Source organism: Hyperolius riggenbachi, chromosome 2 (genome assembly GCF_040937935.1).
Source record: "Hyperolius riggenbachi isolate aHypRig1 chromosome 2, aHypRig1.pri, whole genome shotgun sequence".
NCBI lineage: Eukaryota > Metazoa > Chordata > Amphibia > Anura > Hyperoliidae > Hyperolius > Hyperolius riggenbachi.
This window is the reverse complement of record NC_090647.1, coordinates 505,091,580-505,113,677: the sequence shown is the minus strand read 5'-3', so window position 1 is coordinate 505,113,677 and position 22,098 is coordinate 505,091,580. Positions and strand designations below refer to the sequence as shown.

At 42.0% G+C, this 22,098-nt stretch overlaps 1 protein-coding gene across 2 annotated transcripts in view; it reads left to right on the top strand.

Annotated features, from left to right (window-relative positions):
• Window positions 1-22,098, top strand: part of CADM2 (cell adhesion molecule 2) — a 311,372-nt gene that overhangs the window by 144,492 nt on the left and 144,782 nt on the right. The gene's annotated exons all lie outside the window — the stretch shown is intronic.

The following is a 22,098-nucleotide window of genomic DNA, read 5'->3' as shown; positions in this document are numbered from 1 at the left end:
GAATGATGATTGTTAGTCCAGAACGTTTGTTTTCTTGTTTATATTATACCGAGCATCTAATAAATTGTACACACACCGCCGGCTTTTTCTTTTCGCATTCCAGAACATTCTGTTTGTTTAGGCAAATGAAAAATGCGAAGCGGGCACAAAATACAATGCAGATTGTTTGATCTCTAATTGACTAATCCAGACATGGAATGGCTTGAAGGAGCAAGGTCATTGGTGATCAGGGTTTCTTTCTTTTTTTTTTTCTTTTGCAGATGCACGTGGGAGATGAAAAGCAATACCCTTTTTATGTCTGTGCCGCAGATGATAGTCAAAATCGATACAGATATGAGCAGAATGATTACCATTCTCCTGCAACAGTTACTTTCCACTGACGTGAAAACAGCAATATTATTTCCATTTTTCATTGATGGAGAGGGGGGGGCGTCGTGAGCGTGCGCAAGCGGGGGGATGGGGGCGGCTGACGCTGTAAAAGATCTTATGTATTTTTGGTCGAGTGGAAGGGATCAAACAGTTAGAATTCTCCGAGCTGCATTTGCTGAATCAATACAGCTGCTACATTCATTTGTCTTGGCTTTTATTGTTAATAATAAATGTCAAGAAAACACTCACAGAAACAGGAAGGTGTTTGCAAAGTCAGGGATTATGGCAGGCGCTCCACGCCAAAGAATGGTTGTTTGCTGGAGATACATACATATCATTTAGGAGGAGACAGGGCTGTGTCCTTTTAGCAGAGTCTAAATGACTGGTTTAGTTCTTTGGAATATACATCAGGGGAATGTGGTTTGTTTTCTGCTATGATGCTATGGATCGTTAACACACAAGCTATGCATTTGATTTTTTTTTTATTTTTTGGTTTTGTTTTTTAAGGTGGCTAAATATTTTTTTTTCTATCACAAATACATATTTTTTAGCTTAAAATATACCTGAGAAGAGAACCATACTTACTTGGGGCTTCCTTAAGCCCCCTTGAGGCCACTCATCCCTTGCCATCTCCCCAGGTGGCTCCTGTCACCCGCAATAGTGCCCGAAAGCCAGGCCAAGTCGCGATTTGTCACGCATTTACGGCCCGGCCGGGCGCACTCCCGCAACTGGGAGTGTTCTTTGCTTGCACAGTACTACTATACATGCGCAGAACGATTCCAGAGATGGCAGCACAACGAGGGAGCGCTCCTGGTCAGGCCACGCATGCATGATTAAGGGCAAAACGGCCAGGCTTTCGTGCCCTATTGCAGATGACTGGAGCCACCCGGGGAGATAGTGAGGGACAAGTAGCCTCAAGGGGACTTAAGGAAGCCCCAGGTGAGTGTGGAACCTGAGATGCTTCTTGTCTAAGGTTCTCTTTAAGGCTGGTCAATGCTTGAGCCATGTCTGTGTCTCTGCTGTGATGGAACAACAGAATCTTAATACACAAATTGTAAAGGAATATGGAGGCTGCCATATTTATTTCCTTTTAAACAAGGCACTTTGCCTGGCTGTCCTGCTGAGCATCTGCCTCTAATATTTTATGTCAGAGACCCTGAACACACATGCACTACTACTACTACTACTACTACTACTACTACTACTACTACTACTACTACTACTACTACTATAACTGCTACTGCAACTACTACTACTACTACTATTATTAATAATAATAATAATAATAACTGCTACTACCACTACTACTACTACCACCACCACCAATACTACTACTACTACTACTACTACTACTACTACTACTACTACTACTACTACTACTACTACTACTACTACTACTACTACTACTACTATAACTGCTACTGCAACTACTACTACTATTACTATTAATAATAATAATAATAATAATAACTGCTACTACCACTACTACTACTACCACCACCACCAATACTACTACTACTACTACTACTACTACTACTACTACTACTACTACTACTACTACTACTACAACTGCTACTGCAACTACTACTACTATTACTATTATTATTATTAATAATAATAATAATAATAATAATAATAATAATAACTGCTACTACTACTACTACTACTACTACTACCACCACCACCACCAATACTACTACTACTACTACTACTACTACTACTACTACTACTACTACTACTACTACTACTACTACTACTACTACTACTAATAATAATAATAATAATAATAATAATAATAATAATAATAATAATAATAATATTCTGGATGTACATACATGAATGGATGAATAAATCTTTAAATGAATACATTAAATTAAAGAACAACTCTGTACAGTATGGATAGAATGGGTAGGGGCTAAACCCTGGGCAGGTTTTAATTGTAGTCTGGACTCTTCTCTTAAAGAGAACCCGAGGTGGGGATCTTAGAGTTAAATCTATACACAGAGGCTGGGTCTGGCTATAGTGCCCAGCCTCTGTTGCTAGTTGAATCTTCCCTAAATCCCCCCTGCGCTCTACACTAGCCCATAAATTACAGCCGCGCTGGCGACACTGCGCGTGTCACAGCGGGCTCTGTTTACTATTCTAGTGCCACTCACGCCACTCCCCCCGCCTCCTGCAAAGCGCCGATCCCCGCCCACGCCCCTTCCCTCGCCGCTGATTAGAGAGAAGGGACGCGGGCGGGGACCGGCGCTCTGCAGGGGGTGGGGGAGCGGCGTGAGTGGCACTAGAAAGGTAAACAGAGCCCAACAGCGTGGCTGTAATTTATGGGCTAGTGCAGAGCGCAGGGGGGATTTAGGGAATATTCAACTAGCAACAGAGGCTGGGCACTATAGCCAGACCCAGCCTCTGTGTATAGATTTCATTCTAAGATCCCCACCTCGGGTTCTCTTTAACATGTAAATTTGCTCCAATCCAGAAAGAGAGCCATATTGATCCTATGAAAGCCACTAGCGACTTGTAGTTTAAATATTAACCATCAGCTTAAGGTTTTGATTTGCTAAATGTAATACCATCTCTGTTTTATCAGTATTTGCATAGTGGAAGAATTATTTGCACATTACCTTGTTCCTTCCTTGTCGTTACTGTGGGGATCATACATATGGCTTGTACATTGAACTGTGCAACTTGTAAAACTGATAAGATTATCTGTACTGTTGTAGGTCGTTGGTTCCTGTTTTCTGCTCGCTAGGAACATGGAATAAAAATTCAGCATCTTGTAGAGAGCTGGTGAATCCTGTATAAACCTATTTTCCGTTATCCTGTTTCTGTGACTACTAAATATACCCCTCTTAGCTAGAGATGCTCATTCTGATTACGCAAAATTGACATTTTTGCATTTACAATCAGAAATTGGCATCTCTGATCGGAATTCGGAAATCGAAAAATGGAATTCGGAATGCCGCAAAAATACGATGTACTGCAACTCAGTAATGTTAGCCCAATCACAGAACTTGGAAGCATTGGACCAATCAAAGAATGCAGAATTTTTCTGAAAAAAATTGCAATGCCATGGTAATTTTAGACAAATTACAAGGTGACATTTTTCCGATTTCTGATTTTCTGATTTTTTGGTCTGTTTTTGCATTCTCTGATGCAAAAAAATGATAAACTACTCCTTAGAAATTAGAAAATTGGAATAATAGAGAATAGGAAAACCTAAAAATTGAAAAAACAGAAATCGGTATTGGTGGAAATCGGCATTTCCGACCATCCCTACTCTTACGTCTCTCTTCTACTGAAGATATGTTTGGAAAGCTGTTTTTTATGTTCCATATCATGCACTGGTTATGTACAGAGTGCCTGAGGGAGCCTGATGTTACATTTGCACTAGGGCCCATGGCTCTATAGCCCTGCTGTCGCCTGTGATAAGTAAATAGTCTGCTTTTTATGTGTGTAACACTTTGATCTCCACAAAGCCCAATCTGTGAAGCTGCATATTTGTCTTTCATCACAACAGAGAAATAAACTCGTACTCAAAGAGTTAAACAGCTCAATGAATTGATGCAAAGCACAGCCGAATCTTTACATGTTCCGAGCAGCGGGGAAGGCGGCTGTTAAACAGCTGGTTTGAGCATTTGACTGTATTTTCAACAAATCATTCCCTTAAGCAAATATGTACCAAATCTGCCCACTTTCATGATTAAGTCCATGTCTGGAAGCTGCTGAATATTCAATATAATCCTTATATTGCTGAGCACACTGTTTAAAAAAAATAATAATGAAAACAGTAAATTGTATCTCCAGCATCACTGACAACTGTTCTTTGGTTTTCAGACATGATCTGCAAAATTATCGACTGTGCCGTGTATGTGACTATCTTCACAAAACCACTCCTTAGGTTATACAGTTGCACATAGGCAAAACTACATGAGCACATATGTCCATGCTCGCTCACCTACTGTCTCTGCAGCAATATACCAAAAGGTCTAGTTTTAAAGGGTACTGGAGGCGATCCTTGGGTCAAAAGTCCAATACCTCTGGATCCTGTAGAGTTTTCCCCAACTGTCCTCCAGTCCACAAAGGCTCAGTATGTATCCTGCAAAGGAAACCTTGCCTGACCCTAACACTAGTAACCCTGATCTTTCTTATCCCCAAGCCGTTAAAGTGTACCTGAGACGGGGGATATAAAAAATGATACATACCTGGAGCTTCCTCCAGCACCCTCCACACTAATTGCTCCCTCGTCGCCCTACTGCACCGCCTGAATCATCCACAATTCGGCCCGTAAAGTCCTTCAGTTGGGGCTTGTCTGAGCATGCGCAGTCTGGCTGCAAGCTCCTCCCATCGTGCTCCCATGCCCAGGTGCAGAACGCTCCTGGTAATGGGAGTGCAACCGGGGCACGTGCATAGCCAGGCCACACATGCACAATAAGCCCAAGACCAAAGGACTTTATGACTGAATTTGTGAGAATCCAGGCAGTGCTGGAGGGTGGCGAGGGAGCAATCAGCCTGGAGTGGGCTGGAGGAAGCCCCAGGTATGTATCATTTTTTATAAACCACCCCCCACCGTCTCAGGTTCCCTTTAAACTTATCTCACAGTACTTACCTGATCCCAGCATTATTTCAATTAATCCTGACCATACTTATCCCTTTATTATTAATACTTATCAGTTAGTACTCAAGTTGGGTACACATTTCCGATTACAGTCACCAGCATGGATTAGGACATGATCCCCTGGGCAACAGTTTGGGGCTATAAAAACACATTTCTAGCCTGCAGGCTAGTGATGCATTCTGTGTTTATGAAGGCAGGACCATGTGAAGTGCACATTGTAGGGGGTGGGGAAATGGAGAGAGCAATAGTGTCTGGCTGCGCTCTGGCAAGATAATCTGCTATGCTGGATCTCTGAACGGTGTTGTAGACACACTAGATTCTTGCCTGAAGCGGTCTTTAGCAGGCACCTTGGCCGAGTTTAATTTTTAAGCGTGTGCAAACACTGCAAAGTACGAACCTTAAGAGGGTAAATATTTTTACTAAGGTATAATATGCTCTTTTAGTCAACTGAAGCTTAATAAGTAATCTCTAAGGCCCCTTTCACACGGGCAGCTGTCAGGTGGTGAATTCACTGCCTGTTAGCTGCTCTCCTGCACTGGCCAAGCGCTCCTTATCACCCTGTAACACCACCGTGTGTCAGCATTTGGCATGCATGGTGGTGCAACCGCTGCAATTCGGCTGCATTTAAATTGCACTGGCAGGCAGCAGACAGGAGACTGAACTGATACTGAACTGCTCGGCAAGCACTGCTCGGCAAGCACGCAGTTCAGGTGGCCGTCTGACAGAGGCCTAAGTCAGTTATGCCAGTACGTGGATCCCGTATTCTGAAAAGGTTAAAGAGACTCAGAGATGAGTCAAGTGTCCATTTTTTTACTTACCCGGGGCTTCTTCTTGCCCCATAAGCATGGATGTGTCCCTCGCCAACCTCCCGAGTGCCTCCGTTAAGCCACAATCTTCTCAGGTATTTGGTCCAGTGATGTCAGCGTGGAGTCTTCTGGGCATGTGCGGACCTTCCCGCGGTCCTCCGGGAGGACTGCGGGAGGACGGCGAGGGACGCATCCATGCTTATGGGGCTGGAGGAAGCCCCGGCTAAGTAAAATAAGTTCACTTGACTCATCTCTGAGTCTCTTTAAGTAATGCTTGTTTTCTAGCGCATATACTATATATTTTGTTTTTACAGTTTTTTCTCCTCTTCTTGCACTTTTATTGTAGTGGGATTATTTTATAAGTACATTTATCTTCATGATATCCTAGCTGCCGTAAATAGCCATCATATGAAATTGCTGGTATATATTTTTCTATTTTCCATGACTTCTCAGAACCCAGCTTCCATCCAGGAGGATTTAACGTGTTCACTGCAAGCTGTTCACAGAAGCACCTCCGAATCAAAACTTTGAGCCCGTGATACATTAAATGTGGGGGGAAGGTGGGGTGGGGAGGGAAACGGAACAAGGGTTAACAGTTGCATGCTCTAAAAATGATCTTTCGTTCCAAATGGAATTACACCTGGTGATCTGTAATGGATTGTATTTCATGCTGACACTCTCATTCTTCTGCTGTACTGCTTTTGAGCATCTTCTTTTGTGAGCTGTTTGACTCAAAAAGATAAACAGACAAAAGCACGGCACGACAGAATGGAACAGAAAGGCAGCCATGTGGAGAGACACGCTGCCTAGAAACAACCTCGCCCTGTGGCGGCCATATTCAGTCACGGCTAGGAGCTTGCAGGCAGTTATCTGCGTGCGCTCAGGTTCTATGGGGACGTGAAGCCGTGCAATACTGGGGTCAGGTGGAAAACTAACTAATTGAAACAAATGGATTGAAATAGTGACTCATATCTTAAACTTGGAACTATAAGTACGCAACAGAACTTTTGTTAGGTTTCTGATTCGATATTGGTTCATTCTGAAAGACCAGCATTTGAATTTTCCGCATGGCCTACCACTAAGGCAACCTTTTTATGGCGTTAACTTCCATATAAAGAGACCCTGTCACTGACACTAGATGTTGTGCTCTAGAAAAGAGTGGTTAGCAGGGCTGGGTTTCTGGAAAGACCACAAAGGTCCGAGCATTGGGCGGCTGCAGCCAAAGTGGCACCTGGATATGAAAGAGGGGATACTAGATATGAAAGAGGAGGGTAAAAATGCATGGCAACACGTGAAAAGGGAAATTGATGCTCAAGGGAGCTGCTCATGAAATAAAGGGGCTGCTGTACATGGATGAAACACATAGTAGAGGAGGCTGTTCATGGAATAGGAGGGGTGCTGTGGCAGAAGAAAGGGAAGCCACAACATACTTGGCCTAGGGACACAAAAAGTATAAATCTGGCCTTGGTGGTGGTTAGTGATATGTAATGTAAACAATTTTGTAGAAAAGACTTGCAGCTGGCCACAGTACAATTCTACACAGCTGTAAATTGTGTAACAGCCACTGTAGTGAAATGTATAGCCACAACAAGTCTCCTTTACTAACTGTCAGTATTTTATGCCTATGCAGCCAGTTTTGCAGGTTTGTATAAGAGAATTGTACCTACCCAAACAGGGATGGATTTATATCCAAAGAGCCAATAGACTTTGGAGACCTGGGCCCATAGGCAATTAACGTTTTTGCTTGAGTTTTCCCCTAGGTGATATTTTCACACCTTGTCATAAAATACCCTTTAAAACACCAGCAAGCAAGAAAATACTCAAAATAATTTTGCTAGTACTTTTTCACCAACTTTAGGGTACTTTTTAAGTTGTACAATGCTTAAAAGTTATTTTAAAGAGCATATGAAAATTATCTCCTGGGAGATAACTCAGGAGAAAAAGTGAATTGCATGTGAAATCGTGGTGCTGTAAATTCTTGGAATGCTTTGATGCCTCTTTGCTAGCAGAAAATATGGAAACTGAAAGCAGAAGTCCCTTATTATTGTCTCACACTGCCACCTAGGGAAAAGTGGCACATTACAGCAGTACTCATTATTAACAAGGAAATCTAACAAATAAGAAATATAAAGTGCCAAAATAAATTGGCCTGGAGCACTTGCAAGCCTCTAAATAAATTGGTTGCTAAAGGGTTAAAGAGAACCCAATGTGAACCTAAAGACAAAAATTAGACATTAACCCAATAAGAGGGAAATCTCTGGATCAAACAACGGATGCCAAAAGAACGTCTTCTTAGGTAAGTATCTAATTTTTGTCTTTAGGTTTTTTTAATTTTAATAAATTACACAGGCATTTTCTGTCCATTGTAGATATACTATTTCTTCATCCTGATTTACATTCACATGTGGTGACATTTTTCTGGTGGTACAAACCTCTAGTACATGTGACCTATGTTTGATGGCCCTGAGGACTATGTCACAGCAATACCTTTGGCCAATTAACAAAAGAAAAAAACAACAGTGAAACCTAGAAAAAAAATGCTTATTTAGTGGACTATATAGATTTTTCCTTTCTGGATACTCCCCTAGATATTGAGTGCTAATGCAGTGTTCCCCAACCCTGTCCTCAAGGCCCACCAACAGTGCATGTTTTGTGGAAGTCCACAGAAGTAGTTAATCAGCTCTGCTGAGACACTAATTACCTCACCTGTGCATGTTTGTGGTTTTCTGCAAAACGTGTACTGTTGGTGGGCCTTGAGGACAGGGTTGGGGAAGTCTGTGCTAATGGATTCAGATTGACTGAAATGACCCCCTGGCCCCACCCCTTACTCTGTTTGAATATGGGCCTTCCTGTTTCCTCTCACCCATGTGACACTGCTCCTTTCTTATGATTGGGGGTGGGTGGAAGTGCTGACATCCTAGCAGCCCTGAGGCATACCGCATGTGATGACATACAGTAATTGTGGAAATGCTTATATGCAGGTGGATAAAGAAGACAGGAGAAGAGGGGCCTATGGAGGCACACTGAACCATTGTGTGTGGTGGGTGGTAATAGCATATGGAGAAAGTAAAGCTGCTCAGAGGCAGCCTTACAGTTTATTAAATAGACATAGGTACCCTTTAATTATGATTTCTAACAAGAAAATCTGACATTGCTATTAAATATCAAAAGAATAAGAAATGACAAAGTAATAGCTGGACTAATTTTCATTATAATAAAGAAAATCAGTGCAAGATGATTGCATGACCATTAGGTTGTTTTTATGACCATTAGGTTTAATCAGTTAGGCAAAAAGCAATGTTTAAAATGTGACAACCCATAGCTTTTAATGACTGCTTGTCCTGCACTGATTTGATTGGATGAACTTTGTAGATTATGCCTGTTTCTTACTTTAAAAGAAACAAGATGTTTTTACACAGCCCCAACTCTGACGGCATTACCAAATATTAAGGATTTTAAGGCTAGTTATATTCCAAATATATAACTCAGATAATTGCTGACATTAATTACAATGATTGGGTGCACCCTGCAGCCATATCCACAGGCCTAACCCAGAACATATCATCCCTTTCCATCCCTATTAGTGTTGGATGATTCTACAACCACAATTTATCATTAAATCTTACAACGAAGAAGAACAAGTGTGGTCCTTTACAGAAGCAACACAGGAATCTCTCTGTAGGTCAGACACAGGCTTCCGAGACCCAACACCCCAGAAAGAAAGGACACTGCTTTGAGGTAAACATTTTGGACAGATAGGGAAGTTACAGGACACCTGAAGAGAGAGGGATATGGGAAGAGAGAGGGATATGGAGGTGACCATGTTTATTTCCTATTTAAACATTTCTAGTTGCACGGCATTCTTGCTGATCTCTTTGGCTGGAGTAGTGTTTGGATCACACACGTGCAACACACATGCAGTTAATCCATTATGTAGAAAAAACAGAGGCGCCAAAAGGATAAAATCAAATGATAAAAAGTTTACAAAATGCTATTGAGGCAGTGGTGGACTTATCTCATGCAAGCAGACACTGAAACTGTTGATTCAAATAAATATACATTTTTTGGCATACTCCAAAGGGGGGAGGGGCTGCAACGCTCTTCTCAGGCGTAAACCTGCCTCCTCAGGCAATAAAACATAGGAGCATACAACAGCAATGAGTCCGGGTAACACCTGTGTTACCTGCCTCTGTGAGGCGCCAGGTGTTACCCGGACTCATTGCTGTTGTATGCTCCTATGTTTTATTGTCTGAGGAGGCAGGATTAAGCCTGTGAAGTGCCTTGCAGCCCCCCCTTTGAAGTATGCCAATACATTTATATTTATTTGAATCAACAGTTTCAGTGTCTGCTTGCATGAGATAAGTCCACCACTGCCTCAATAGCATTTTTTAAACTTTTTATCTTTTGATTTTACCCTTTTGGCGCCTCTTTGTTTTTCTACATAATACTTACTATCCACCCTTGGTGGAGGGGGATACCCCTTTTTCCTATCTACAGAGTGTGACTTCTTATTCCTGAGTGGGGACAGGATAATCTCCTCACCTGCCTATACAGTGGTTGCCTTGGAGGTAACCCTACTTTGTTAGTATAATGATTGTACTCTTTCATACATCCAACTTTTACAGTACATATTACACTATATTGGGCTCTCGGTTTCCCTTTTCTTTATGCAGTTAATCCAGTCATACTTCAGTCAGAAACATCTGATCTGCGTGCTTATTTAGGGTCTATGGTTAAAAGTAATAGAGGCAGAGGGTGAGCAGTTTTGTTTTGGGGCAGGAGCCTCTGGTCCCTTTAAGGACCAGAGGCTTTTTTTCATTGTTTCACTCCCCGATCACTGTGATTGGCTCACAGTGATCAGGAGCCAATGAAAATGTCTCTTAACCAATAGGAGGAAACTCGGCTGTCACATGATTTCTTCCAGGAGCAGCAATCAGACCGGGACTGCAGTAAGCTGCGGCATAGAATCTATGCCACATCAGAGTTAGAGGGTAACAGATAGATTCTACTTACAGCGGTCCTAAACCGGTTAACAGTTTTCATATCTATTTTTAGGTCAGATGTACTTTAAGGCATGAAAGATGTGTATGTCTAATTGGGAGCACCATATCTAATAGGGGCAGTGGGTTGGCATCACTTATCAGCTACATACGGTACACTGTTTCTTTATAGCCCGGTCCAGGCATAAACGTTTATCCTAGGTCGGTATAAGCTCTCATTTGAAAACAACTCATTTTTTTTTTATTTTGTGAAAGCTCCTTAGTTAATTAATTAGTGTGAAATAAATCACTTTTAACTTACCTGATCAAGATTCCAGGCACTTCCTGCATTGCAGACTGGCATTGCTATAAGCTGAAATTTTCTCAGAGAGATTCAGTCAGTACCTTCGCCTTCCACCCACAAAGCCTGAAAGTGTCTTCCTGTAAAGAGCTGCATCTGGTCATGTGATCAAAATGTCAATACAGGATTCTTAGCTGGAGAAACCTCTTTACACAGTATAAAAGAACATTTGAGCATGCTGATGTTTTGTTGGGATGGTCGGAAATGTCAATTTCCGATTCCGCAGAAATTCTGATTTCCGCCAATGCTGATTACCGGTTCCACGTATGTCCGATCAGTTTCCGATTTCCGAGTTCGGATTTCCGAGTAGTGTTTTTTTTGGTTATTTTTTGCATTCTATGATTGACCAAATACTTCCAAGTTGACTCTGCATTCTCTGATTGGTCAAACGCTTCTGAGTTCTGTGATTGGGATAAAATTACTGAATTGAGGTGATGCAGTATTTCTACAGAAATCCGATTTCCGAGTTCCATTTCCGATTTCCGCGTTTCGATCAGAAATTCAGAAATTTTATTTTCCGCAAAATCCGAATGAACATTCCTAATGTCTTGATGTAGCTGCTAGATGGCATAGTTTAATCTATGGCTGTCAACAAAGTACAAGTGCTTCCCCAATGGAAGCCACCAAAGAAAAGCTGCAGCCAAAATGCTCTATTCCAAACAATAGATCAGGCGAGTATAACGTAAAAACTCAGCACAAGCAGCGTAGCAGACAAACTTCACTGTGGGATGTAGTCATGTAGAACCAGCTACGGCAAGCAGAATCCTGCAGGCACAAAGACAAGTTGACCATCACCAGGGATAAAAGCGCTGAGTATGCAGGTACCTACTCCACAAACCTTTAGTGTAACAGCACAAATCAAGGTAGAAACAATTACTCACATCAGGGGTCCTGCACAACAGGGTCCCAGTCAATTAATAAAATCCTTGAACCACTTAAAGTGCTAATCATTCAAATGGTAAAAACCTTGAGATACCCACTCTCTTGTCAGTTCCGAAAAGTTTCGGTTTTAGCATCCCCCGAGGAAGGCAAAAGCCGAAACCACAAACTAGTTGAAAATGACTATAGAGTGGGCATCTTAAGATTTTTACTATTTGTATTGTTAGCAGTACTTAAAGAGAAACTCCAACCTAGAATTGAACTTTATCCCAATCAGTAGCTGATACCCCGTTTTACATGAGAAATATAATGCTTTTAACAAACAGAGCATCAGGGGGCGCTGTATGACTGATTTTGTGCTGAAACCCCTCCCACAAGAAGCTCTGAGTACCGCGGTACTCTGGGCAAACTGCCACAATGTAACAATGTTCACAGACAGGAATTAGCTGTTTACAGCTGTCTCTAACAGCCAAAACAGCTAGGAGCAGCTACATAACCTGCCCACAGTAAAAATGTCACCATGTAATAAATGTCAGAATGTAAATCGGGGAGAGGAAAGATTTTACAATGGGCAAACACTGACTAAATCATTTATACATAATTATGGCAAAAATGAAGCACTTTTTTTACTACATTATTTTCACTGGAGTTCCTCTTTAAAGGCTTTTAATAACTGAATGGGTCCATGTTGTGCAGGACCTACGATGTGAGTGATTGTTTCTACTTTTATTTGTGTTGTTACAAGTAAGGTTTGTAGAGTACTTACCTGCATACCCATCAGTGCTTTTATCCCTGGTGATGGTCACCTTGTCTTTGTGAGCACTATGGGCTGCAGGATTTTGCTTGCTAAAGCGGGTTCTTCATCCCACAGTGAAGTTTGTCTGATACCCTGCTTGCGTTGAGTTTTTAGAATATAGTTACATCTATGGCTGAGCATGAACTTAACATCTCTACCTAGATAGTTAAACAACAATCAACAATTAACTTGAAAAAATACCGTCAGCACAATGATTCTTGTTGTGCTAAGGTGATGGAATGATGATTTTGTAGAGATAATCTTCAGAAACAGCTTGTCTAATTCAATCTAATCAAAGCCATACTTTCTGGTGCCTGAAATAAATATCATTACCATATATAAATTTCCTTGTGCATTTGTATTGACATACAAAAAAGAAAACATTCAGTAGGCACTGCCCTATTTTCTTTTAGATATCCTTTCCTGCAAACATACATCCAATGTCCACTGTTCTTTTTATAGTTGTTGGGATCCAAAGTTTATATAGATCATCTGTTTATTATTTTGTAGGACTGCTGTCAATAGAATCCATTCTTTAACCCTCCTGGCGGTCTATTAACCACTTTGTCCTCCTTGACGTATAACAACGTCAAGGAGGACATGCGCGCTCCCGCGGCCGACCGTGCACGCGCACTCCCGGCCGCGGATTTGGTAGCCCAGGAATCAATGTATAGGGCTATGGTGCCCGATCACTGATTCCTCTCCCCCGCTGAAAAAGCGACAGCTTCTCTTGGAAGCTACGCTTTTTCTGAAGCTATGTCCCTCTAAGCGTACATTGTACGCTTAGAGTGACGTCATGTAAACAAATTCAAGATTGCCATCTTGTGGCCAAAAAGTAAAACTACATCTAAAAGTAAAAAAACATTACAATACACAAATATTTCCCCAAATAAAACACTATTTATATCCCACCCTCCCAAAAATGCCCACATAAAATGTTTGATAAAAAAAAAAAAAATTACTATAAAAAAAACACATAGATATTTACCTAAGGGTCTAAACGTTTTAAATATCTATGTAAAGATGAAATATTTCTCTCTATTTTTTTTTATAAGCTTCTATATAGTGATGGATGCAAAATGGAAAAAATGCTCTTTTATTTCCAAATAAAATATTGTCGCGATACATTGTGATAGGGTCATAATTTAAACGGAGAAATAACCGGGACAAATGGGCAAATACAATACATGGGTTTTAATTATGGAGGCATGTATTATTTTAAAACTATAATGGCCGAAAACTGACAAATAATGAATGTTTTCATATTTTTTCTTATTCTTACTGTTAAAATGCATTTACAGTAAGGTAGCTCTTAGCAAAATGTACCCCCCAAAGAAAGCCTAATTGGTGGCGAAAAAAACAGATACAGATCAGTTCATTGTGATAAGTAGTGATAAAGTTATAGGCTAATGAATGGGAGGTGAACATTGCTCAGATGCATAAAGTGAAAACGACTGAGAGCTTAAAGAGAACCTGTACTGAGTAAAATTATTTAAAATAAACACATGAGGTAACTTCAAATGAACATTACATAGTTACCTTGCTATTAGTTCCTCTCATAAGCTCACCATTTTCTTCTGACAATGACCCTTCCAGTTCTGACAACATTTTGTCAGAACTGAAATATATCAGTTGCTGTCAGTTATAGCTGAGAGGAGAACTGATGTGTCCATGTTTCCCTATGGCTCAAGTGGCGATGTTACAGTTTAACTGTGTGCTGACCAGAAAGCTGTTATGGAGTAACGGCCATTTTCAAAATGGAGGACAGAGAATTTAATTGATCACAGGGGATGAACAGGACGCAGGAGAGGAGAAAGAGATTGAGGAGTAGACTACACGGGAGGCAAGTGTGACTTGTGTATGTTTATTTTGACTTTTAATTTTCAGTTCAGGTTTTCTCTAAGTGGTTAAAAACCGCCAGGGGCAGCGGAGCAGTTTTTTTTTTTTATGTTTTAAATCATGTAGCGAGCCTAGGGCTCGCTACATGATAACCGCTGTGCAGCGGCATTCCCCAACCCGCTCCGATCGCCTCCGGCGATCTGCAATCAGGAAATCCCATTCAAAGAACAGGATTCCCTGGAGGGCCTTTCCCGTCATCATGGCGATGGTCATGATGACGTCATCGATGTCATCGGGAGTCCCGATCCACCCCTCAGCGCTGCCTGGTGCTGATAGGCCAGGCTGCGCAAGGGGTCTGGGGGGGGGGGCGGTGCGACGGGTAGCAGCGAATCGCCGCGGAGCGGTGGTCATTGGTGTGCACACGCAGCTAGCAAAGTGCTAGCTGCATGTAGCAAAAAAAAGAATTATGCAAATCGGCCCAGCAGGGCCTGAGAAATCCTCCTGCACGGCTTACCCCGAACTATGTTCGGGGTTACTGCCAGGAGGGTTAAACATCCTTTGGCACTACAGGAGTTTTTGTCTAATGATGCTTGTACTCTATTGGGTAGAGAACATGAACAAACATTGTTAGATGCAAAATGGCTGTAGTGCCGCTCTGATCCCACAACACCCAACTTTTGTCTTAGCTTGTTTGTTGGTGCCCCCAGCTGCTCTTTTTTATTACCTGAGGAAGTGGGCTGTTTGAGAGGATCAGTTCTGATGGTTGTGTTCAGTAGTTGTAGGCAGAGAGATCCTGCAGCGGATACTACCATCCCCTCCACCCACACAGGTGCGGACACACCGGTCGGACAAACAGACAGAACAAAGTGTCATGGAGCATTCAAAGGATAATCCCAGCCTATCTGGTCTAATGTAGGCTGATGGAGCTTGGGATCCTTTCTTTGGTTTTTCACAGTGGGCATCATTTAAAACAAATGGGACTTAGATAGTGTAATACCCTTTTACACAATTTAATAACAACCGTATTCAAAATATCAAATACAACGCTCAGCTTTTCACATAGTATGACCAACTAAAGTACGTACAAACAGGCATATGAGCGTTAGGAGACTTACCATTTGAAGATTTGGTTCCTAACCCTCCCATCACTGATGACTCAAAAAAAATGTGACCCGGGCGCACTCGTTGTGCTCGTAGTGTGCTTTTGGCATTATCTTATGAATTATCCATGACAGTTTGCTCTGTCTGGTTATCCGGTGAGTCTGCTCCTTTGTGGGGTGAGGTTATGGTGAGATCCGCTGCTGGGTCTAAGTATCTGCTATTGAACTTTTAGTAATCAAACGCCGAACAGTCGTGACACAATTCTGGAACTCTGGATACGGCACCTTTGTGTGTGGCTGAATTTTTTTATTCATTTGGTAGTTGTAGCTGTTGAGTAACCTTGAGGTTGCCATGCAGTTCAAAACCTGTATTATGGGCAAACAACTGTCCGCATGGAATAACAACAACTGGAACCACCAGCACCATAGAAATGCTGGACCATCTGCTGATGGAACATAGAATAAATATGGAAGCAGATTACTTGCAAGTGAAGATCCACTGAAACTACCACGTTAGTCTTATAAGTTTGTAATTCCTCCAAATTTCCTTGTTGTCTGTGTACTACAAATAAAACTGAGACCTAAGTTAATGTGAAAAGAGTTTCCATGCGATCCAATCAAGTCAGCTTTCATACAATATATCTGTTTAGGTCAGCCTAATGGCAGCTATACCACCAATTCCAAATGATTTCACATGCCTCATTGCACAAGAGAGGTGCTTAATCATAAAGATTTGATTTTAGAGTGGCAAGTAATAGCCAAACTATTGAGTCTGCAGTCTCTCCGCCACAATCACCGTAAACAAGAAACACATTTTCATAAGTAGTCGGCGCAGTAGACATCCTACAGAGAACGCGGTAGGACACATAACAAACTGATTAGCAAGGACTCAAAGGCATGATGGTCAAAACATGATTAAGGGGAAGCATAGAGCATTTTGCTGAAATTTGTTGTGTTGATTTGAATTGGAAGAAAAATTTGAAGACTCCCTGACACATATAAGGAATACTTATGTATTCAATAAATCAACTGAACAAACAGCAGCATTTTCCCAAGCTGTTATGCAGATCAGAAATGTGGCATAATTTATGATCCAAGTGTTTGTTGACTTGTCATTGAAATATGTCATAGTCTACAACATACCTTTTGTTATGAAGGTAATGAAAGTCTGATGTGTTACTGATTTTGCCCTGTTTAGTAGATATCCTTGCATAGTGTGAATACTTATGCAGTTGTCACTGGCCTTCTCATTCAGAAGCTTACTTTGCCTTTGATCAGGTGATCAAAACAGGTGGTGTCGCTGCATGACGCTCAATGTCGGGCGGCAAAACTAGGTGCCCTATAGCAGCAATGTGTCCGGGCACTTAAGAGTAATTCGAAGCTTCAGAAATCGCCGCACTTAATGCCACCGGAGAGAGCAGGGTTAGCCGTCATTCAGCTCACCCTGTGCCCAACTCACTGACGGTGTCGGCACTCAGTTACTGTATAGATGAGAACCGGTTATTGGCTGTGGGTCTGGATATGCTTCATGGGTATTTGGTTGTGGCACCAGCATTTAGCTATTGTATGTTATTGTACAGCTGAGTGCAGACTGTTATTTCCACACAGTGCTTGGCTTTGGCCCTGAAGCTTGGATGCTGTATAATCATCATCTAGTCATTGTCTGTAAGTAGCACCAGGTTCCAACTGCTGGCTATCAGTGATGGTTCCAAAAGGTGATTTTCTGCAACGTTTTTTTAGTATTATTGTTAGGAGATAGAGTAGGGGGAGGTTAGTTTTAACAATTAGGTTTCAGAGGTTAAGGTTAGACATTGTCTAGAAGGTTAAATGTTAGGGGATGGGGTAAAGGGTGGTTAGCTTTATTACCTTTTTTATTTATATTGCAGGTAGACCAAGATGGTGGGAAATACATGCAGCTTTTATATACACAGTGGGGAGAGTGTGGGGTCGGTTTGATGTTGTGATACAGGCTGAAAATGGTGGAAGTCTGCTGAACTACTGTATACCTGAGGCACTGACCACAAAACATTAATCTCTCAGCAATAGAGGTAGAAGTAGAAGGATGAGGTCATAAAACTGGCTGTGATGTGGAGAAGCCACTTCCTCTCTTCAGGCAGCTGCATATTTTTAAGTGACCTCTCAGGTACAGAGAAGCCCTGTGGAGGAATAAGAATGTGACTAAAGGTACGTGCACACGTCTGAATTTTCTAAATGGCTTGTCATTCAAACCGGTCATTTGAACGACAGTTTGACGTGTGTACGATCGGCCATTATGGTTCATACACACCTACCAACTATCTGTCCAACTATCTACCAAACTTGTCTGTTAAGCCCCATTCACACGCTCAACAGCGGTCTTTTATGCAGCACAATTGTCAAACAGCTTTTGTTGTGAAACAAGTTGAAACAACTAAAAAAAAGTATTTTACTATTGTTCAAACAGCTGATAAGACTGATAAGAAGTCAATCCAACTGTTGTATTGACTTCTTATATCAGTCTTATCAGCTTTTTGAACAATAGAAAAATACGTTTTCAACTTGTTTCACAACAAAAGCTGTTTGACAACTGTGCTGCATAACAGACCGCTGTTGAGCATGTGAATGGAGCTTAACAGACAAGTTTAGTAGATGGACAGATTGTTGGTAGGTGTGTATGAACCTTAAGAGAGTTTATTTGAAGCGTAGTAGGTATTGAGGTCTGCACAGCAGAGTTGCTGAAATCCGGAACCGGGAGACATCCGAATAGTTCTATCCGGATATCTCCCAGTTACCTGTGCGAGGTAGGCAGGGGGGTCAATCTTACCTGTCTGACGTCTTCTTTGGTCCGTCCCTCGGCGCCTCCCACGATGCTGTCCAAGTGGCGGTCACGTGATTACAAACACTTCCTCCTTCCGGGTTGAAGGAGGAAGTGTTTGTAATCACGTGACGCGCGTGAAGTGCATTGTTGGAGGTGCCGAGGGACGGACGAAGAAGACGTCAGACAGGTAATATTGAACCCCGCACAGGTTTACTGGGAGATATCCGGATAGAACTATCCGGATGTCTCCCGGTTCCGGATTTCAGCAGCTCTACTGCACAGGACACTGCAGCCTATTGACAGAGATGGCTACTGTGAGCCTTATCTTTTCACAGATACTGTTTTGTACTCATATAGCGATATCTCTTGGCAAAGTCAAAATCAAAACTACGATATATTTTCATTGTCGGTGAAACTGTGCTTATAAACCTTTCTGTGAACAATGTTTTAATTGTAAATGTACCTTTGATTACCCTTTCAATATTTCTGTTTAGCTAGCGTTTAAGTAATAACTCTGGATAAGTGTGGATTTGGTTTAAGTCTGCGATATCTACCAACCAATATACACGGATCTCTTTAGCACAGGATTTACTCAGTTAGTCATTCTTTGTCTAAAATAATTTCATTTCAATAATTAAAAACATTTGGGTGTTATTTTTGGGGATTTTCTTATCATTCTTACCATTGTCTTCAATCTGTCTTCATTACTCCACATAAAAAAATGTAAAATATTATTAGAACTACTAAGATGCTTAATCCTCAAGTTTAGGACTATTTTGTATTGTTTATTTCTAACATGAAAGTAGAAGAGGAATAGTTCTACTGTGCCCACTGAAACCATGCCCTGCTATTTAAGACTGACTCCCGTGATACAGCAGGTTGTATTTCTCTATCAAGCACGGTTTCAGCGACCAATCAGTTTGGCCAGCTATCATTTCACGTGCCTCATATGACTTAAAGGGCACATGAAGTGAAAGGAATATGGAGGCTGCCATTATGAATTTCCTTTTAACCTCATTAGCGGTATGGACGAGCTCAGCTCGTCCATTACCGCCAGAGGGCACCGCTCAGGTCCTGCTGGGCCGATTTTCTTCATTTTTTTTTAAACACGCAGCAAGCACTTTGCTTGCTGCGTGTCTCCTCTGATCGCTGTTGCCCGCCGCTGATGCGCCGCTACGTGCCGTGATAGAGGCCCCCCCCCACTGCCAGACCCCGTGCGCAGCCTGGCCAATCAGTGCCAGGCAGCGCTGCGGGGTGGATCGGAACTCCGGGTGACGTCGATGACGTCATTGCGATCATCGCCATGGCGATGGGGGAAGCCCTCAAGGAAATCCTGTTCAGAACGGGATTTCTTTATGGGCGAGTGCGCCGGCGGCGATCTGAGGGGTGGGAGGGATAGCGCAGGTTAGCTACATGATGGGGATAAAAAAAAAAATACTGCTGCGCATTCACCCTGGTGATCTTAATAGAACGCCAGGGTGGTTAAGCAATACCAGTTGCCTGGCTGTTCTGCTGATCATCTACCTCTAATACTTTTAGCCATAGACCCTGAACAAGCATGCAGCAGATCAGATGTGTTTGACATTATTGTCAAGTTAGCTGCATGCTTGTTTCTGGTGTTATTCAGACATTGCTGCAGCCAAATAGATCAGTAGGGCTGTCAGGCAACTGGTATTGTTTAAAAGGAAATAAATATGGCAGCCTAAATATCCCTCTTCACTTAAGTTGTCCTTTAAAAAGATTCCAACTTTCTATGTGATGGGGGTAGTGAAATGCCTTCCTGTATATCGCTGAGGAAGAGATATTGACCACTGACCACTGAAAAAAAATGGATCAAAAAAGGAAAAAACATTTTTAATCACTTGCCTTAAAATAAGGCCATTTATTTATATTGTAAGATAGTCTGTACAGGGTAAAATTGAATGAAAATCAATGGGCTTGATTCACTAAGTCAAATAGCATGCCTTATCAGCGTTAATATGCCTTATCAAAGTTAACATGCCTTATCAGAGTTAACATGTATTATTAGAATTAACACACCTTATCGGAGTAGCATAGCGAGCCCTACAAACTTATGCCTGATAATTGGCAATTACGAGAGCTCCCCTCATCCTGCCCTGAGCCCTGGCGAGTCCAATCATTTTGAAGGATACTATCCTCGCACTTTGATTGGCCCTATAGGCTGCCTATCAAGTTTCCTGTCAAGTGACAGGCAGTCTATTGGGCCAATCAAAGTGCAGGGATAATGTCCTATAAAGGAATTGGACCCGCAGGGGCTCAGGGCAGAACGAGTGGAGCTCTCGTCATTGCCAATTAGCAGGCATAAATGCGCGTACACACGCACTACCACCGGCAACGACGGGTCCGCCGGACCCTCCCGCTGGACGGATGTTCAGTCGACAGTAGCACGTGTGTACGTGCTGTCTGCAGATTGATAAGGCTGTTTCTGAACGATCCGCTCAGCCACATCTGGTAAGCTTATGCTTCTACAGGACCATAATCAATTACAGGTTTGTGTTTTTGAAACCATATATAAACTACTTATAAAATAACACCTAAATAAGTCTTTTGGTGGAAAATTGGACTGCTCATGTTGGGGGCCGGGGCTCCATCACAGGCAGCTAGGATAGTATATTAATTTTTTTTCCCCTAATTTGGGACAATTATCATTTTCAGCTTGGGGATAGACCCCATACATGCACCTATTTTTTCCTGTCCAGGGCTAAGCATGCATAGTTCACTTACAGATGACCCTAACATACCTTTCCCCCTAAGACTCCTCAGATACACATTTTGGACTTCATTGCCCAAGCAAAGTCATCAGGTTGAAACTCCGGAGCCTCAACTTTCATGATAAGCATGTAGGGGCTGGTGACCAGTAGCCATGGGGCTGGATCTCTAAACTGGATCACACTTTGAAAAAAAACAAAAAATATTTTGGGCAACGTTCACATTTGTCATAGGCACAGGTGTTGGTGTTCGAATTCCAAGCGTCTGTCCAAATTCACCCATTCACCACACTACAGCTCCATTCAGCACTGAACCTACAGACAGGGTCAGGGGTAGTTCACTTATTTGTGCGTAACAGCTAATTTTACGTCACGTATTAACTTCCTTCCAAAGCTGAAAGAGGAAGTGTCGTAGGCCCGTGAAACGCGCCATGACACAAAAGTAAGTGACCACCACCTGACCCAGGCCACAGGTTCAGTGCTGAATGGTGTTCGGGTAAATTTGGACCAATGTTCCAAATAAGAACACCAACACTAGTAAACAGAAAAAAATAGATGACTTTGTAGGTTTCAATTTTATTTATTTTTTGTTAGTTCCACTCTGTAATTGGCAGTTGCAGATATGTTAAACACTTTCCTTCAACTGTAAATCTGTAAGTTTCACTGATTCCCTAGGAAAGAAAAAAAAAGCAAAGACTGTCTGTTATTGTTACTCTCCACTGGCTTGTGTTACACCAGGTGAATGGTTACAGAGCCGGTACATTAAAAAAAGCCACTTGCTTCTTAGCTTTTCCAGATTTCTCACCTAAGGAAGGCTCGGCAGGTGAA